This window comes from Schistocerca serialis, chromosome 4, assembly GCF_023864345.2.
Source record: "Schistocerca serialis cubense isolate TAMUIC-IGC-003099 chromosome 4, iqSchSeri2.2, whole genome shotgun sequence".
NCBI lineage: Eukaryota > Metazoa > Arthropoda > Insecta > Orthoptera > Acrididae > Schistocerca > Schistocerca serialis.
Genome location: NC_064641.1, coordinates 194,952,493 through 194,969,127, shown reverse-complemented (window position 1 = coordinate 194,969,127; position 16,635 = coordinate 194,952,493). Strand labels below are relative to the sequence as shown.

General features: G+C 49.1%; 17 non-coding genes across 17 annotated transcripts; all 17 read left to right on the top strand.

The window, feature by feature from the left end:
• The first annotated feature begins 172 nt into the window (after window positions 1-172).
• On the top strand, window positions 173-254 carry Trnas-uga (transfer RNA serine (anticodon UGA)). The gene has a single exon. It is a non-coding gene; the product is annotated as a tRNA-Ser (tRNA).
• A 580-nt stretch (window positions 255-834) lies between these two features.
• Window positions 835-907, top strand: Trnaf-gaa (transfer RNA phenylalanine (anticodon GAA)). Its single transcript has one exon. It is a non-coding gene; the product is annotated as a tRNA-Phe (tRNA).
• Window positions 908-1,447: 540 nt separating this feature from the next.
• Trnak-uuu (transfer RNA lysine (anticodon UUU)) lies at window positions 1,448-1,520 on the top strand. Its single transcript has one exon. It is a non-coding gene; the product is annotated as a tRNA-Lys (tRNA).
• Window positions 1,521-1,658: 138 nt separating this feature from the next.
• Trnas-cga (transfer RNA serine (anticodon CGA)) lies at window positions 1,659-1,740 on the top strand. The gene has a single exon. It is a non-coding gene; the product is annotated as a tRNA-Ser (tRNA).
• A 740-nt stretch (window positions 1,741-2,480) lies between these two features.
• Trnas-uga (transfer RNA serine (anticodon UGA)) lies at window positions 2,481-2,562 on the top strand. The gene has a single exon. It is a non-coding gene; the product is annotated as a tRNA-Ser (tRNA).
• A 580-nt stretch (window positions 2,563-3,142) lies between these two features.
• Trnaf-gaa (transfer RNA phenylalanine (anticodon GAA)) lies at window positions 3,143-3,215 on the top strand. The gene has a single exon. It is a non-coding gene; the product is annotated as a tRNA-Phe (tRNA).
• Window positions 3,216-3,755: 540 nt separating this feature from the next.
• Trnak-uuu (transfer RNA lysine (anticodon UUU)) lies at window positions 3,756-3,828 on the top strand. Its single transcript has one exon. It is a non-coding gene; the product is annotated as a tRNA-Lys (tRNA).
• Window positions 3,829-3,966: 138 nt separating this feature from the next.
• Trnas-cga (transfer RNA serine (anticodon CGA)) lies at window positions 3,967-4,048 on the top strand. The gene has a single exon. It is a non-coding gene; the product is annotated as a tRNA-Ser (tRNA).
• A 740-nt stretch (window positions 4,049-4,788) lies between these two features.
• Window positions 4,789-4,870, top strand: Trnas-uga (transfer RNA serine (anticodon UGA)). The gene has a single exon. It is a non-coding gene; the product is annotated as a tRNA-Ser (tRNA).
• Window positions 4,871-5,450: 580 nt separating this feature from the next.
• Trnaf-gaa (transfer RNA phenylalanine (anticodon GAA)) lies at window positions 5,451-5,523 on the top strand. The gene has a single exon. It is a non-coding gene; the product is annotated as a tRNA-Phe (tRNA).
• Window positions 5,524-6,063: 540 nt separating this feature from the next.
• On the top strand, window positions 6,064-6,136 carry Trnak-uuu (transfer RNA lysine (anticodon UUU)). The gene has a single exon. It is a non-coding gene; the product is annotated as a tRNA-Lys (tRNA).
• Window positions 6,137-6,274: 138 nt separating this feature from the next.
• On the top strand, window positions 6,275-6,356 carry Trnas-cga (transfer RNA serine (anticodon CGA)). Its single transcript has one exon. It is a non-coding gene; the product is annotated as a tRNA-Ser (tRNA).
• Window positions 6,357-7,096: 740 nt separating this feature from the next.
• Window positions 7,097-7,178, top strand: Trnas-uga (transfer RNA serine (anticodon UGA)). Its single transcript has one exon. It is a non-coding gene; the product is annotated as a tRNA-Ser (tRNA).
• Window positions 7,179-7,758: 580 nt separating this feature from the next.
• Window positions 7,759-7,831, top strand: Trnaf-gaa (transfer RNA phenylalanine (anticodon GAA)). The gene has a single exon. It is a non-coding gene; the product is annotated as a tRNA-Phe (tRNA).
• Window positions 7,832-8,371: 540 nt separating this feature from the next.
• On the top strand, window positions 8,372-8,444 carry Trnak-uuu (transfer RNA lysine (anticodon UUU)). The gene has a single exon. It is a non-coding gene; the product is annotated as a tRNA-Lys (tRNA).
• A 6,936-nt stretch (window positions 8,445-15,380) lies between these two features.
• Trnas-uga (transfer RNA serine (anticodon UGA)) lies at window positions 15,381-15,462 on the top strand. The gene has a single exon. It is a non-coding gene; the product is annotated as a tRNA-Ser (tRNA).
• A 580-nt stretch (window positions 15,463-16,042) lies between these two features.
• On the top strand, window positions 16,043-16,115 carry Trnaf-gaa (transfer RNA phenylalanine (anticodon GAA)). The gene has a single exon. It is a non-coding gene; the product is annotated as a tRNA-Phe (tRNA).
• The last annotated feature ends 520 nt before the right edge of the window (window positions 16,116-16,635 follow it).

The window sequence follows — 16,635 nt, the reverse complement described above, 5'->3', positions numbered from 1 at the left end:
CTGGGCGAAAATTAATACACCTGGGTTCAAGTCCCTGTCTGGGCGAAAATTAATACACTTTCGTAACGGCTAATGGAAACCGTACAGGAAAGAGTGAGGCCACGCCGTTTTCTGCCACCAGATTGCTTCTAAAGATGGCGGCTTCAGTTGTCGGGAGTCGCTTCCGCCACCGGCAGTCGTGGCCGAGTGGTTAAGGCGTCTGACTTGAAATCAGATTCCCTCTGGGAGCGTAGGTTCGAGTCCTGCCGACTGCGAAAATTTTCTCGCTCTCAAATGGCGGACGTTCAGCTGCATCCTAGCAGTTGCGTCACTACTAAACACGTGGGTCACCAGCAATGTGCAGTGCTATTTGATCCAGGGCGCAGCGCTACAGTCGCGCCCAGAAGCCGCAGCTCATCTCCGCGTCTCACAGGCGTCCACCAGGTGTTAGTACAAGTGTCGCCTCACTGGGCAGTGCAGATGTGTCCATTTTAGCTTGCAGACGATGACGTGTGAGCTAACGCAAGTCGAATGTTTTACCGTGTGTATCTGCAAGATACTGCCTCTCATACGGTGGAGAGACTCACTCCTTCTTGTGTCTCGTTCTCCGCACACGAGTTGCCCCTGGCATCGATATAGCACGGGTTTTCTAGCGTCAGCGAAGTCAATATTACACGAATCGAGTCGACATGTTTGCTTGTTACGATGACGGAAGAAGAAGAAATGTGTGTGTAACTTCACTGCATCGGCTGCTCGCCTTTCAGCGCCCCTGTGTCTGATCAGACGAAGGTGACTGTGAAATTGGCAACGAGGCAGAGGTTAATGAACACATGCAAATGACAACCTTCACCGTCAGCCGAAATAGCTCAGTTGGGAGAGCGTTAGACTGAAGATCTAAAGGTCCCTGGTTCGATCCCGGGTTTCGGCACCGATTCGTTTTGATGCGACGCCAATGGAATTACTCTGCGTTTGTGATAATGCAACTACCGCTGACAACAAAAATGACTCTCTCCTGTAGCTGTTCTGGTTGTCTAGTGCATGCCATAAGAGGAACTCACTAGACAACTAACTCCCCTAGAAGCAAAAGAATTAAAAATATCCTACCGACTGCATTCCTTTTTCTGTGTCAGGTGGTGAAGAACGTCTTCAACGGAACCGTGAAATGAGCGAAAGCGTGGGAAACATTGCATTCGAAATGCTTGTGAATTTTCCAATTGCCCAGTGAGTGTCGACAAAACACGTAAATTCTCTGCTCCAACGTATGAGACGTAACAACTGGTGCAATTTGTTGTTGCATCATGTGCCAGCAGTCTTCGATAGTGTGTTACGAGCTTAGCGCGATAAGTTTGTAGATAGCATTTAGGCGACGTTTTATTTGTTAACGGCCCCATACAGCGATTGCACAACAGTAAAGGACATGAGTCAATGTATAGTTGTGCGTCGTGGGAGGTTTTGCAGCCTCGTGTGAGCTCGGATAGCTCAGTCGGTAGAGCATTAGGCTTTTAACCTAAGGGCCCCGGTTTCAAGTCCCTGTCCAGGCGGAAATTTTAATACTTTGGTAGCGATTCGTCTGGTAGCGGTGGAGACGCTACAGAAAATAATGCAGCTACGCCGTTTTCTGACACCACAGTGCTTTAAACGGTAGCAGTTGCATGTGTCCGGAGAACACCGCGCTAACGGCAGTCGTGGCCGAGTGGTTAAGGCGTCTGACTCGAAATCAGATTCCCTCTGGGAGCGTAGGTTCGAATCCTACCGTGTGCGTGCGATTTTGCGTAAAGAGGAGCAAACATTTTCGCACACATGTGACATGTGTGGGCGAATGCGGGTGCAAACCAGTGACGCCATTCTCAACAAGACGAAAATTTCCGTTTTAAGAATACTGAGTTTTCGCGACGACCGCTGCTTACTCTGGCTATCGGTTCACCTCACACTGACACTGACGCTGGGACTGCAGAAAGCCGTCGCTGAGATCGTGAGTACACAGATGTGCTCGAAAGTGATGGACAGAGCGAACATCTCATTTTCTTTTTAAGAATCGCAATTTCAATCACTCGAGTGCGGCAAAAGCAGTGGTGCAGCGTTTCTTTTCTTAAGATCTCGCAGCTGCTTGGAGGTATGTCCATCGTTTTAAGACGGCAGAAAACTAGCGTCAGCGGTGCGTCAGTGGGAAGTCTGTGAAGTCGCCATTGGAGCCGTAAGCCAGTAATTACGACATGCGAATCACTCGCACACCACGCAGCTGTACGATAATGCTCTTGCGTGGGTCCGCATAGCTGAGTCGGTAGAGCGTTAGGTTTTCAACCGAAGGGTCCTGGGTTCAAGTCCCTGTCTGGGCGAAAATTAATACACCTGGGTTCAAGTCCCTGTCTGGGCGAAAATTAATACACTTTCGTAACGGCTAATGGAAACCGTACAGGAAAGAGTGAGGCCACGCCGTTTTCTGCCACCAGATTGCTTCTAAAGATGGCGGTTTCAGTTGTCGGGAGTCGCTTCCGCCACCGGCAGTCGTGGCCGAGTGGTTAAGGCGTCTGACTTGAAATCAGATTCCCTCTGGGAGCGTAGGTTCGAGTCCTGCCGACTGCGAAAATTTTCTCGCTCTCAAATGGCGGACGTTCAGCTGCATCCTAGCAGTTGCGTCACTACTAAACACGTGGGTCACCAGCAATGTGCAGTGCTATTTGATCCAGGGCGCAGCGCTACAGTCGCGCCCAGAAGCCGCAGCTCATCTCCGCGTCTCACAGGCGTCCACCAGGTGTTAGTACAAGTGTCGCCTCACTGGGCAGTGCAGATGTGTCCATTTTAGCTTGCAGACGATGACGTGTGAGCTAACGCAAGTCGAATGTTTTACCGTGTGTATCTGCAAGATACTGCCTCTCATACGGTGGAGAGACTCACTCCTTCTTGTGTCTCGTTCTCCGCACACGAGTTGCCCCTGGCATCGATATAGCACGGGTTTTCTAGCGTCAGCGAAGCCAATATTACACGAATCGAGTCGACATGTTTGCTTGTTACGATGACGGAAGAAGAAGAAATGTGTGTGTAACTTCACTGCATCGGCTGCTCGCCTTTCAGCGCCCCTGTGTCTGATCAGACGAAGGTGACTGTGAAATTGGCAACGAGGCAGACGTTAATGAACACATGCAAATAACAACCTTCACCGTCAGCCGAAATAGCTCAGTTGGGAGAGCGTTAGACTGAAGATCTAAAGGTCCCTGGTTCGATCCCGGGTTTCGGCACCGATTCGTTTTGATGCGACGCCAATGGAATTACTCTGCGTTTGTGATAATGCAACTACCGCTGACAACAAAAATGACTCTCTCCTGTAGCTGTTCTGGTTGTCTAGTGCATGCCATAAGAGGAACTCACTAGACAACTAACTCCCCTAGAAGCAAAAGAATTAAAAATATCCTACCGACTGCATTCCTTTTTCTGTGTCAGGTGGTGAAGAACGTCTTCAACGGAACCGTGAAATGAGCGAAAGCGTGGGAAACATTGCATTCGAAATGCTTGTGAATTTTCCAATTGCCCAGTGAGTGTCGACAAAACACGTAAATTCTCTGCTCCAACGTATGGGACGTAACAACTGGTGCAATTTGTTGTTGCATCATGTGCCAGCAGTCTTCGATAGTGTGTTACGAGCTTAGCGCGATAAGTTTGTAGACAGCATTTAGGCGACGTTTTATTTGTTAACGGCCCCATACAGCGATTGCACAACAGTAAAGGACATGAGTCAATGTATAGTTGTGCGTCGTGGGAGGTTTTGCAGCCTCGTGTGAGCTCGGATAGCTCAGTCGGTAGAGCATTAGGCTTTTAACCTAAGGGCCCCGGTTTCAAGTCCCTGTCCAGGCGGAAATTTTAATACTTTGGTAGCGATTCGTCTGGTAGCGGTGGAGACGCTACAGAAAATAATGCAGCTACGCCGTTTTCTGACACCACAGTGCTTTAAACGGTAGCAGTTGCATGTGTCCGGAGAACACCGCGCTAACGGCAGTCGTGGCCGAGTGGTTAAGGCGTCTGACTCGAAATCAGATTCCCTCTGGGAGCGTAGGTTCGAATCCTACCGTGTGCGTGCGATTTTGCGTAAAGAGGAGCAAACATTTTCGCACACATGTGACATGTGTGGGCGAATGCGGGTGCAAACCAGTGACGCCATTCTCAACAAGACGAAAATTTCCGTTTTAAGAATACTGAGTTTTCGCGACGACCGCTGCTTACTCTGGCTATCGGTTCACCTCACACTGACACTGACGCTGGGACTGCAGAAAGCCGTCGCTGAGATCGTGAGTACACAGATGTGCTCGAAAGTGATGGACAGAGCGAACATCTCATTTTCTTTTTAAGAATCGCAATTTCAATCACTCGAGTGCGGCAAAAGCAGTGGTGCAGCGTTTCTTTTCTTAAGATCTCGCAGCTGCTTGGAGGTATGTCCATCGTTTTAAGACGGCAGAAAACTAGCGTCAGCGGTGCGTCAGTGGGAAGTCTGTGAAGTCGCCATTGGAGCCGTAAGCCAGTAATTACGACATGCGAATCACTCGCACACCACGCAGCTGTACGATAATGCTCTTGCGTGGGTCCGCATAGCTGAGTCGGTAGAGCGTTAGGTTTTCAACCGAAGGGTCCTGGGTTCAAGTCCCTGTCTGGGCGAAAATTAATACACCTGGGTTCAAGTCCCTGTCTGGGCGAAAATTAATACACTTTCGTAACGGCTAATGGAAACCGTACAGGAAAGAGTGAGGCCACGCCGTTTTCTGCCACCAGATTGCTTCTAAAGATGGCGGCTTCAGTTGTCGGGAGTCGCTTCCGCCACCGGCAGTCGTGGCCGAGTGGTTAAGGCGTCTGACTTGAAATCAGATTCCCTCTGGGAGCGTAGGTTCGAGTCCTGCCGACTGCGAAAATTTTCTCGCTCTCAAATGGCGGACGTTCAGCTGCATCCTAGCAGTTGCGTCACTACTAAACACGTGGGTCACCAGCAATGTGCAGTGCTATTTGATCCAGGGCGCAGCGCTACAGTCGCGCCCAGAAGCCGCAGCTCATCTCCGCGTCTCACAGGCGTCCACCAGGTGTTAGTACAAGTGTCGCCTCACTGGGCAGTGCAGATGTGTCCATTTTAGCTTGCAGACGATGACGTGTGAGCTAACGCAAGTCGAATGTTTTACCGTGTGTATCTGCAAGATACTGCCTCTCATACGGTGGAGAGACTCACTCCTTCTTGTGTCTCGTTCTCCGCACACGAGTTGCCCCTGGCATCGATATAGCACGGGTTTTCTAGCGTCAGCGAAGTCAATATTACACGAATCGAGTCGACATGTTTGCTTGTTACGATGACGGAAGAAGAAGAAATGTGTGTGTAACTTCACTGCATCGGCTGCTCGCCTTTCAGCGCCCCTGTGTCTGATCAGACGAAGGTGACTGTGAAATTGGCAACGAGGCAGAGGTTAATGAACACATGCAAATGACAACCTTCACCGTCAGCCGAAATAGCTCAGTTGGGAGAGCGTTAGACTGAAGATCTAAAGGTCCCTGGTTCGATCCCGGGTTTCGGCACCGATTCGTTTTGATGCGACGCCAATGGAATTACTCTGCGTTTGTGATAATGCAACTACCGCTGACAACAAAAATGACTCTCTCCTGTAGCTGTTCTGGTTGTCTAGTGCATGCCATAAGAGGAACTCACTAGACAACTAACTCCCCTAGAAGCAAAAGAATTAAAAATATCCTACCGACTGCATTCCTTTTTCTGTGTCAGGTGGTGAAGAACGTCTTCAACGGAACCGTGAAATGAGCGAAAGCGTGGGAAACATTGCATTCGAAATGCTTGTGAATTTTCCAATTGCCCAGTGAGTGTCGACAAAACACGTAAATTCTCTGCTCCAACGTATGAGACGTAACAACTGGTGCAATTTGTTGTTGCATCATGTGCCAGCAGTCTTCGATAGTGTGTTACGAGCTTAGCGCGATAAGTTTGTAGACAGCATTTAGGCGACGTTTTATTTGTTAACGGCCCCATACAGCGATTGCACAACAGTAAAGGACATGAGTCAATGTATAGTTGTGCGTCGTGGGAGGTTTTGCAGCCTCGTGTGAGCTCGGATAGCTCAGTCGGTAGAGCATTAGGCTTTTAACCTAAGGGCCCCGGTTTCAAGTCCCTGTCCAGGCGGAAATTTTAATACTTTGGTAGCGATTCGTCTGGTAGCGGTGGAGACGCTACAGAAAATAATGCAGCTACGCCGTTTTCTGACACCACAGTGCTTTAAACGGTAGCAGTTGCATGTGTCCGGAGAACACCGCGCTAACGGCAGTCGTGGCCGAGTGGTTAAGGCGTCTGACTCGAAATCAGATTCCCTCTGGGAGCGTAGGTTCGAATCCTACCGTGTGCGTGCGATTTTGCGTAAAGAGGAGCAAACATTTTCGCACACATGTGACATGTGTGGGCGAATGCGGGTGCAAACCAGTGACGCCATTCTCAACAAGACGAAAATTTCCGTTTTAAGAATACTGAGTTTTCGCGACGACCGCTGCTTACTCTGGCTATCGGTTCACCTCACACTGACACTGACGCTGGGACTGCAGAAAGCCGTCGCTGAGATCGTGAGTACACAGATGTGCTCGAAAGTGATGGACAGAGCGAACATCTCATTTTCTTTTTAAGAATCGCAATTTCAATCACTCGAGTGCGGCAAAAGCAGTGGTGCAGCGTTTCTTTTCTTAAGATCTCGCAGCTGCTTGGAGGTATGTCCATCGTTTTAAGACGGCAGAAAACTAGCGTCAGCGGTGCGTCAGTGGGAAGTCTGTGAAGTCGCCATTGGAGCCGTAAGCCAGTAATTACGACATGCGAATCACTCGCACACCACGCAGCTGTACGATAATGCTCTTGCGTGGGTCCGCATAGCTGAGTCGGTAGAGCGTTAGGTTTTCAACCGAAGGGTCCTGGGTTCAAGTCCCTGTCTGGGCGAAAATTAATACACCTGGGTTCAAGTCCCTGTCTGGGCGAAAATTAATACACTTTCGTAACGGCTAATGGAAACCGTACAGGAAAGAGTGAGGCCACGCCGTTTTCTGCCACCAGATTGCTTCTAAAGATGGCGGCTTCAGTTGTCGGGAGTCGCTTCCGCCACCGGCAGTCGTGGCCGAGTGGTTAAGGCGTCTGACTTGAAATCAGATTCCCTCTGGGAGCGTAGGTTCGAGTCCTGCCGACTGCGAAAATTTTCTCGCTCTCAAATGGCGGACGTTCAGCTGCATCCTAGCAGTTGCGTCACTACTAAACACGTGGGTCACCAGCAATGTGCAGTGCTATTTGATCCAGGGCGCAGCGCTACAGTCGCGCCCAGAAGCCGCAGCTCATCTCCGCGTCTCACAGGCGTCCACCAGGTGTTAGTACAAGTGTCGCCTCACTGGGCAGTGCAGATGTGTCCATTTTAGCTTGCAGACGATGACGTGTGAGCTAACGCAAGTCGAATGTTTTACCGTGTGTATCTGCAAGATACTGCCTCTCATACGGTGGAGAGACTCACTCCTTCTTGTGTCTCGTTCTCCGCACACGAGTTGCCCCTGGCATCGATATAGCACGGGTTTTCTAGCGTCAGCGAAGTCAATATTACACGAATCGAGTCGACATGTTTGCTTGTTACGATGACGGAAGAAGAAGAAATGTGTGTGTAACTTCACTGCATCGGCTGCTCGCCTTTCAGCGCCCCTGTGTCTGATCAGACGAAGGTGACTGTGAAATTGGCAACGAGGCAGAGGTTAATGAACACATGCAAATGACAACCTTCACCGTCAGCCGAAATAGCTCAGTTGGGAGAGCGTTAGACTGAAGATCTAAAGGTCCCTGGTTCGATCCCGGGTTTCGGCACCGATTCGTTTTGATGCGACGCCAATGGAATTACTCTGCGTTTGTGATAATGCAACTACCGCTGACAACAAAAATGACTCTCTCCTGTAGCTGTTCTGGTTGTCTAGTGCATGCCATAAGAGGAACTCACTAGACAACTAACTCCCCTAGAAGCAAAAGAATTAAAAATATCCTACCGACTGCATTCCTTTTTCTGTGTCAGGTGGTGAAGAACGTCTTCAACGGAACCGTGAAATGAGCGAAAGCGTGGGAAACATTGCATTCGAAATGCTTGTGAATTTTCCAATTGCCCAGTGAGTGTCGACAAAACACGTAAATTCTCTGCTCCAACGTATGAGACGTAACAACTGGTGCAATTTGTTGTTGCATCATGTGCCAGCAGTCTTCGATAGTGTGTTACGAGCTTAGCGCGATAAGTTTGTAGATAGCATTTAGGCGACGTTTTATTTGTTAACGGCCCCATACAGCGATTGCACAACAGTAAAGGACATGAGTCAATGTATAGTTGTGCGTCGTGGGAGGTTTTGCAGCCTCGTGTGAGCTCGGATAGCTCAGTCGGTAGAGCATTAGGCTTTTAACCTAAGGGCCCCGGTTTCAAGTCCCTGTCCAGGCGGAAATTTTAATACTTTGGTAGCGATTCGTCTGGTAGCGGTGGAGACGCTACAGAAAATAATGCAGCTACGCCGTTTTCTGACACCACAGTGCTTTAAACGGTAGCAGTTGCATGTGTCCGGAGAACACCGCGCTAACGGCAGTCGTGGCCGAGTGGTTGCGGCGAGCGGACGTGCCCGTCGCGAGCTCCGCTAGCAGCTGTGTTTACATCGTTGGTCGTCGTGGTTTGCAGCGGCCTGGTGTCTATACTCAGCGTGTTTCTTCTCTTTTTGTAAGTTTTTCAAGGATTTATTGTGGAAAATGGTGTCGTACAACCGGTCCAATACTATTCAGTTGTTGTTTGATCGCGAATTTCCGCGTCCCACGGCTTTTGAAATACATCATTGGATCCGATCGGAATTGCAAATAGACCCAGCTTTGCTTGACGGTGTTCATTTAGATTTTATTGTTAATTCCGTGTTCTTGAAACTCCTTGATAGTGAACTATGTGAGCGTTTGGTGGCCGTCAATGGCGGGGTTCGGAAGTTTAAACATGCTGATGGGACTATTAGTGACGTGCAGGTTCTACATGCCGGTTATGGTGTACGAAATGTGAAGGTTTTCCATCTGCCTTTTGAAGTGCCCTTGGATGAAATTCGCCGTGCATTAAGTTTATATGGGACTATCTTTGCTGTCACTAAAGATTATTGGTCGTCCGCGTATGTTTATCAATGTGATAATGGCGTCCGTACTGTGCGGATGGACTTAAAGAAACACATTCCGTCCTTCGTTATCATAGGCGGCCATAGGGCTTTCGTCTCCTACACCGGCCAACCTCCAACGTGTTCTCTCTGTCATTCTACTGAACATATGCGGAATTCTTGTCCCCGTCGGCGCCCTGTGCAGTTGCCCCTAGAAAACTCAGGTAGTTACGCAGGTGCCCTTCTTAGAGGTTCTCCGCCACCGGCTGACTCTTTAGCTCGTGAACCGGTTGTTGCGGGTGTGTCTATTCTTCCTAGTGTAACTGTTGTTCCACATACGCCTGTTGTTGACAATGTCCCTGACGTTAGCACTGAATGTCGTCCGACCAACCGTTCTGCTCCGTTGCAGGAGACGACTTCCGCGACTTCACTTGTTAATGAACGTGTTCAGAGCATTCCGGAATCAGGTGCTATTACTGTCGCCGTTTGCGACACCGCGCCTGCCTCAACGGTTCTACAGTGTCAAACGTCCTCCCCATGTGATGTTGCTACTTCAGTGCCTGTTGTGTCGGACATCCCTGCTGGGGATTGTGCACTTACTGCCACTCCTGACAAGGTCGCGGACTCCAACCCATCCCCCAGTAACATTACTGCTCCAGCGAATACCTTGCACCTTTCTCCGCCTCACGCGGAGAACTTGGTTATGGATGTAGAACAGCACTCTGTTGCCTCCGTACGGAACGTCAAGACCAAGTTGCAGGATACTGACTTTGCCACGCAACGAGAAAAACGTGTGCGAGAACAAAGTCGGAAACTTAAGGGTATGCTAGGAAAGGGTACCGGCGGCCGGGAAATTTCGCCCCCTTCGAAAAAGATTAGTCCTGACACGGAATCTCGTAAACAGCGCAATTCGCAGACTCGCGCGTCCAGGAAAACCGCGTCGGCTGACCCTACCGGCGGCAGTCTGTCGGACGGAGACACGACCAATCCTACGCCGCTCTCCTGGGCGGACGATGAAGACATGTAACTGCCACGGTACCCTGCTTTCCGTCTCCGGTGCGCCTGCAACTTGCCGGTGACTCCCTTTCAAAAAATTTGTCTGTGTGCCCTACACCCATGCGTCCTGTAGCCACATGGTTCAAATAGCCACGTTAAATATCAACTGTATTGCGGCTCCTCAGAAATTGCAAGTCTTGGCAAATTTTATCCAACATTGTCGGTTTGATTTTATTTTTCTACAGGAAGTGAGCGTTGTGTGCCTTGATGTTTTAACGGGGTATTCCGCCATTTATAATGTCGACCCGGAAGCTCGGTGTGGTACCGCTATTTTACATAAGTCTGCAGAAGAGCCCACGCGCGTCCAACGACTACCGACCGGCAGGGGGATCTCGTGCGTTATCGGAGGCCTGCAACTAGTTAACATTTACGCTCCGTCTGGCACTAGTTTCAAGAGGGCGAGAGCGAGATTTTTCATTGAAGATGTACCCACCTTGATTGGTAGCCCGACGCTGCCCGTCGTGTTGGGGGGCGATTTTAATTGCGTGGTCGCGGACAGTGATCAGTTTCCTACGGCTCATAAGTGCGTTGACCTTGATCGTCTGATTGCAAGCTTCCAGTTAGCAGATGTGTGGCGTGTTCTCTATCCTCAACAGCAAGTTTTTACGTATTTCTATCGAAATGGGGCTAGTAGACTTGATAGGTTCTATGTGTCGACCTGCATAGCAGATCACCTAATCAGTGCTGACGTTGCCCCTGTTTGTTTTTCCGATCACTGCGCCTTCATTTGTGACCTTCGCGCGCCGCAACTCCGCCAGTTACGTCGATCTCGGGTGTGGAAGTTTAACGTGACCCATGTCCGTGCCCCCTCGTTGCGTCGGCAGATTCACGATACGCTCTCTTCCTGCGGCGAAAAGCTGGCTAACTATGCCTCGGTTGTCAATTGGTGGGTTCACCTGGCCAAACCGTCCATCCGTGCTGTTTTAAAGTGTTTTAGCGCCGAAGCTGCGCTGTGGAAACATAGAACCACTGAATTTTATTATCAGATTTTAAAAGATGCCGTCTCTCTACCAGATATTGTTGATGAGCAATTTCTGCTTCAGTTAAAGGCTGTGAAAGCTCAAATTTTTAAATTGCAAGCCCAAGATTTTCAGGGCTCCTTACTTAGAAGCCGCTGTGTAGGGACGTTTGATGAGTCACCGACTATTCACCATATCGAAAGAGAGCGGAGACGGGGTGCTACTAAATTTATTCGGTGTCTTAGACTGGAGACTGGGGAGCGACTCACCACTGAGAGGGACATTCGTGCGTACATTTTTGCCCATTTTAGTGCCGCGTTCCAGCGTAGCGACCACGATAGGGCGGCCGCACATGTCCTCATGGGTGAAATGCGGAACCTGCTTACACGTGAGGACAATGACACCCTCCTTTCCGCCATCACGACGGAGGACATGAGCGATGCACTCAGTTCGTCTGCTCGAAACAAGTCCCCAGGCCCTGACGGAATTCCTTTAGAATTCTACCTCGAGTTCTGGGATCTCTTAGAACCTATCCTCACAAAGGTCGCAAATGAATTGTTGAGTGGCCTTCCGTGTCCGGCAGAGTTCCTAGAGGGTATCGTCATTCTTCTCCCTAAGACCGCTGGGGCTGACAAAGTTGAAAACTTCCGCCCTATCACGCTGTTGAACAGTGACTACAAGCTTTTCAGCACATGCGTCGCAACCAGGCTGCACACTGTGATGCGCAAAATCATTAGCCCTTTCCAGATGTGCGCTGTGACAGGGAGGGGTATCCTTGCCGCCGTGAGCACGTATAGGGACGTCGTGGCTTACACTGCTGCCACACGGACTCCAGGGGCGATTCTGTCGATTGACTTTAGGAAGGCTTTTGATAGGATTAACCACGATTACCTCTTTGCCTTGTTAGGTCACATCGGCTTTCATATGAACTTTGTCTCCGCTCTTGAAAATGTCCTAACGAGAGCGTCTTCTCGCATTCTGATAAATGGCACCCTTTCGGCTCCCTTTAGGATCGCACGGTCTGTGCGGCAAGGATGTCCCCTCTCTATGTCCCTCTTTGTTATCGCTCTTGACCCCCTCCTCCGCCGAATTGGGCGCACTGTCAGTGGGATCGATGTAGAGGGTGTACGGGCGTCGTGCATTGCGTACGCCGACGATGTCGGCGTCTTTATACGACAAGAAAAGGACATCCCTTTAGTTAAACCTGTGTTCCGTCTTTTTGCCCAGGCTACCGGTGCGGAACTGAACCCGCATAAAACAGTGCTACTCCCAATCGGTGCCTGTCGCAACTATGCTGCCGATTCGTGGTACACCATAGCTGCCTCCCACATGATGCTCGGCATTCAATTCTTTGCTTGCCCCATAAAGATGGCCGCTCATAACTGGCGCCGTATTTCCACAACTGTCAAGGGTCTCATGGTTCGTCACGCCACCCGGAAATTACATCTTCTACAGCGTGTTGAGTTGATCAATGTTCACATTTTGGCTAAAGTGTGGTATGTGGCTCAAGTGCTCAACGTCCCACCTCCGTTGGCACGCACGATCAGCCAAGCTGCACATTGGCTGCTGTGGCGTGGCCATATTTTCAAGGTGAAACTTGCCACATGTACCCAGCCTCCGTCTCGCGGAGGACTAGGTCTCGTAGATGTCAGAAAGAAATGTTCTGCCCTGCTAGTCAACAGAATTGCCACCATTGTCGAGAACAGCCCCCACAGTACGACGGCTGCCCTTTTCCGCGCCCATGAGCCCCTTTCTGACAGTGCACCGATCAATGTCTCGCGGATACCTTACAAGCTTGCTGTATTCAGAGATTTTTTCTTGTTCCGCAGTTATCATGTTTCACTAGCTCGCGATCGCAGGACGCGGTCTGCCATCTCTTTGTATCGTGAGATGATTGGTTTGTCACCACCGAATAACTTAGTCCGTCAATGTCCCCACAACAACTGGGTTCTTGTTTGGCAAAACGTCAGCAACAAGTTGTTACCGGCGGAAGTACGAAGCACGTGGTATACGGTCATCACTCGCACTGTGACCACCAACGACCGACTGGCGACTATTCACCTAATTCCGTCCTCTAAGTGCGAGTACTGTGACGAAAGGGGTACCCTTGAGCATCGGTTTCTTTGCAGAACCACACGAGATGTGTGGGCTATTTCCTGCGACATGCTCGCACTCATTAACAGGACTGACAAGCGGTCTTTTTCGCCGCTAACGGCTGTCATCCCCGACATTAAACCATTTCCGCAATCTAAGCGAAATGCTACAATGTGGATTTTAGGGCATACCACCTACGCTATATTTGCCAAGAATATAATTGATCCAGTCGACTACTTGTTTTATCTGTGGGAGCGCCATGAAACGCTCCGGAGGACAGGCTCGTATCAGAGATGCTTTCAGCGCTTTCTGCAAATCCCCATTGAACAGCAATTTCGGAAAGTCTTCAATCTGGCACCGACTGTTTTCCACTCTTATTGACGACGTCGATCATGGTCCTGCAATGTGCACAGAAGTAATAGCGTGTTGACGTTACGAAAGAACTCAGAAACAGAAAACTGAAGAACAAACTAGAAACACATTGAAATGACAAATAATGGAATACAGCATTATTTTCTTTCTTCCTTTCCTTTGATTGTTTTCATGAATTTCCTTTTTCCTTTCTTTGCGATTGGAACGCACTTTCGTTTTATTTCGAGTGTGATTTTTACTCCCTTTCGAGGGTTTAGTCTTCCTTTCTTTCAATATGTATTTCGCTTTCTTGTTTCCTACGGGGATCGCTTGCTTTAAAAATTCTATGTTGCCAATTTGCTCGCTTCTTCCGTGAAGACAGCATATTCAACATCTTCCACTCCTTTCACACTCCTTTTCAAGAGAGGTGTTTTGTTTTTAGTTGCCAAATTATGTGCCATTTCATTCTTCTTTTTCCCGTTATGGAGAAATAGAGTTTGCTCATTTTTCCCTCAGGTTCGTTGCTTACTTTCATGTCCCGGCAGAGTTGCGGGCTTCTAAGTTCTTCGTGTTTTCTTTTGCTTTTCCCACTGCCCTCCTTGTCGCTCTCTTCCAGCGGGAAACGCTGCCTTTCTATAGTTTTGGGGCGATGTTTTCGTTTCCTTTATGGCTCCAATTACTTCTTTCCTCTTTCTCTAGCCAATGAGCTACCATGTTAAGTTCCCCACTCTTTATCACGCCAGTCGGCAATTAATAAATCAAAAAAAAAAAAAAAAAAAAAAATTTTCAAAGAAAAAATTTTTTAATAAACCAACTTCAGTAGAAAAAAAAAAAAAAAAACACAGTTACCTACACTAACTCAGGAGGCGACTGAGTTACAGGTCTGGGGGAGTCACTGTGGCCAGGCCTCGGGACAATCGACCCCTGCCCTCTTTGCCTCTGCCTGCCTGTTGCTCTGGATGCTAAAAATAAAAAAAACAAAAAAAAAAAAAAGTCCTGCCGACTGCGAAAAAAAAAAAAAAAAAAAAAAAAAAAAAAAAAAATCCTACCGTGTGCGTGCGATTTTGCGTAAAGAGGAGCAAACATTTTCGCACACATGTGACATGTGTGGGCGAATGCGGGTGCAAACCAGTGACGCCATTCTCAACAAGACGAAAATTTCCGTTTTAAGAATACTGAGTTTTCGCGACGACCGCTGCTTACTCTGGCTATCGGTTCACCTCACACTGACACTGACTCTGGGACTGCAGAAAGCCGTCGCTGAGATCGTGAGTACACAGATGTGCTCGAAAGTGATGGACAGAGCGAACATCTCATTTTCTTTTTAAGAATCGCAATTTCAATCACTCGAGTGCGGCAAAAGCAGTGGTGCAGCGTTTCTTTTCTTAAGATCTCGCAGCTGCTTGGAGGTATGTCCATCGTTTTAAGACGGCAGAAAACTAGCGTCAGCGGTGCGTCAGTGGGAAGTCTGTGAAGTCGCCATTGGAGCCGTAAGCCAGTAATTACGACATGCGAATCACTCGCACACCACGCAGCTGTACGATAATGCTCTTGCGTGGGTCCGCATAGCTGAGTCGGTAGAGCGTTAGGTTTTCAACCGAAGGGTCCTGGGTTCAAGTCCCTGTCTGGGCGAAAATTAATACACCTGGGTTCAAGTCCCTGTCTGGGCGAAAATTAATACACTTTCGTAACGGCTAATGGAAACCGTACAGGAAAGAGTGAGGCCACGCCGTTTTCTGCCACCAGATTGCTTCTAAAGATGGCGGTTTCAGTTGTCGGGAGTCGCTTCCGCCACCGGCAGTCGTGGCCGAGTGGTTAAGGCGTCTGACTTGAAATCAGATTCCCTCTGGGAGCGTAGGTTCGAGTCCTGCCGACTGCGAAAATTTTCTCGCTCTCAAATGGCGGACGTTCAGCTGCATCCTAGCAGTTGCGTCACTACTAAACACGTGGGTCACCAGCAATGTGCAGTGCTATTTGATCCAGGGCGCAGCGCTACAGTCGCGCCCAGAAGCCGCAGCTCATCTCCGCGTCTCACAGGCGTCCACCAGGTGTTAGTACAAGTGTCGCCTCACTGGGCAGTGCAGATGTGTCCATTTTAGCTTGCAGACGATGACGTGTGAGCTAACGCAAGTCGAATGTTTTACCGTGTGTATCTGCAAGATACTGCCTCTCATACGGTGGAGAGACTCACTCCTTCTTGTGTCTCGTTCTCCGCACACGAGTTGCCCCTGGCATCGATATAGCACGGGTTTTCTAGCGTCAGCGAAGTCAATATTACACGAATCGAGTCGACATGTTTGCTTGTTACGATGACGGAAGAAGAAGAAATGTGTGTGTAACTTCACTGCATCGGCTGCTCGCCTTTCAGCGCCCCTGTGTCTGATCAGACGAAGGTGACTGTGAAATTGGCAACGAGGCAGAGGTTAATGAACACATGCAAATGACAACCTTCACCGTCAGCCGAAATAGCTCAGTTGGGAGAGCGTTAGACTGAAGATCTAAAGGTCCCTGGTTCGATCCCGGGTTTCGGCACCGATTCGTTTTGATGCGACGCCAATGGAATTACTCTGCGTTTGTGATAATGCAACTACCGCTGACAACAAAAATGACTCTCTCCTGTAGCTGTTCTGGTTGTCTAGTGCATGCCATAAGAGGAACTCACTAGACAACTAACTCCCCTAGAAGCAAAAGAATTAAAAATATCCTACCGACTGCATTCCTTTTTCTGTGTCAGGTGGTGAAGAACGTCTTCAACGGAACCGTGAAATGAGCGAAAGCGTGGGAAACATTGCATTCGAAATGCTTGTGAATTTTCCAATTGCCCAGTGAGTGTCGACAAAACACGTAAATTCTCTGCTCCAACGTATGAGACGTAACAACTGGTGCAATTTGTTGTTGCATCATGTGCCAGCAGTCTTCGATAGTGTGTTACGAGCTTAGCGCGATAAGTTTGTAGACAGCATTTAGGCGACGTTTTATTTGTTAACGGCCCCATACAGCGATTGCACAACAGTAAAGGACATGAGTCAATGTATAGTTGTGCGTCGTGGGA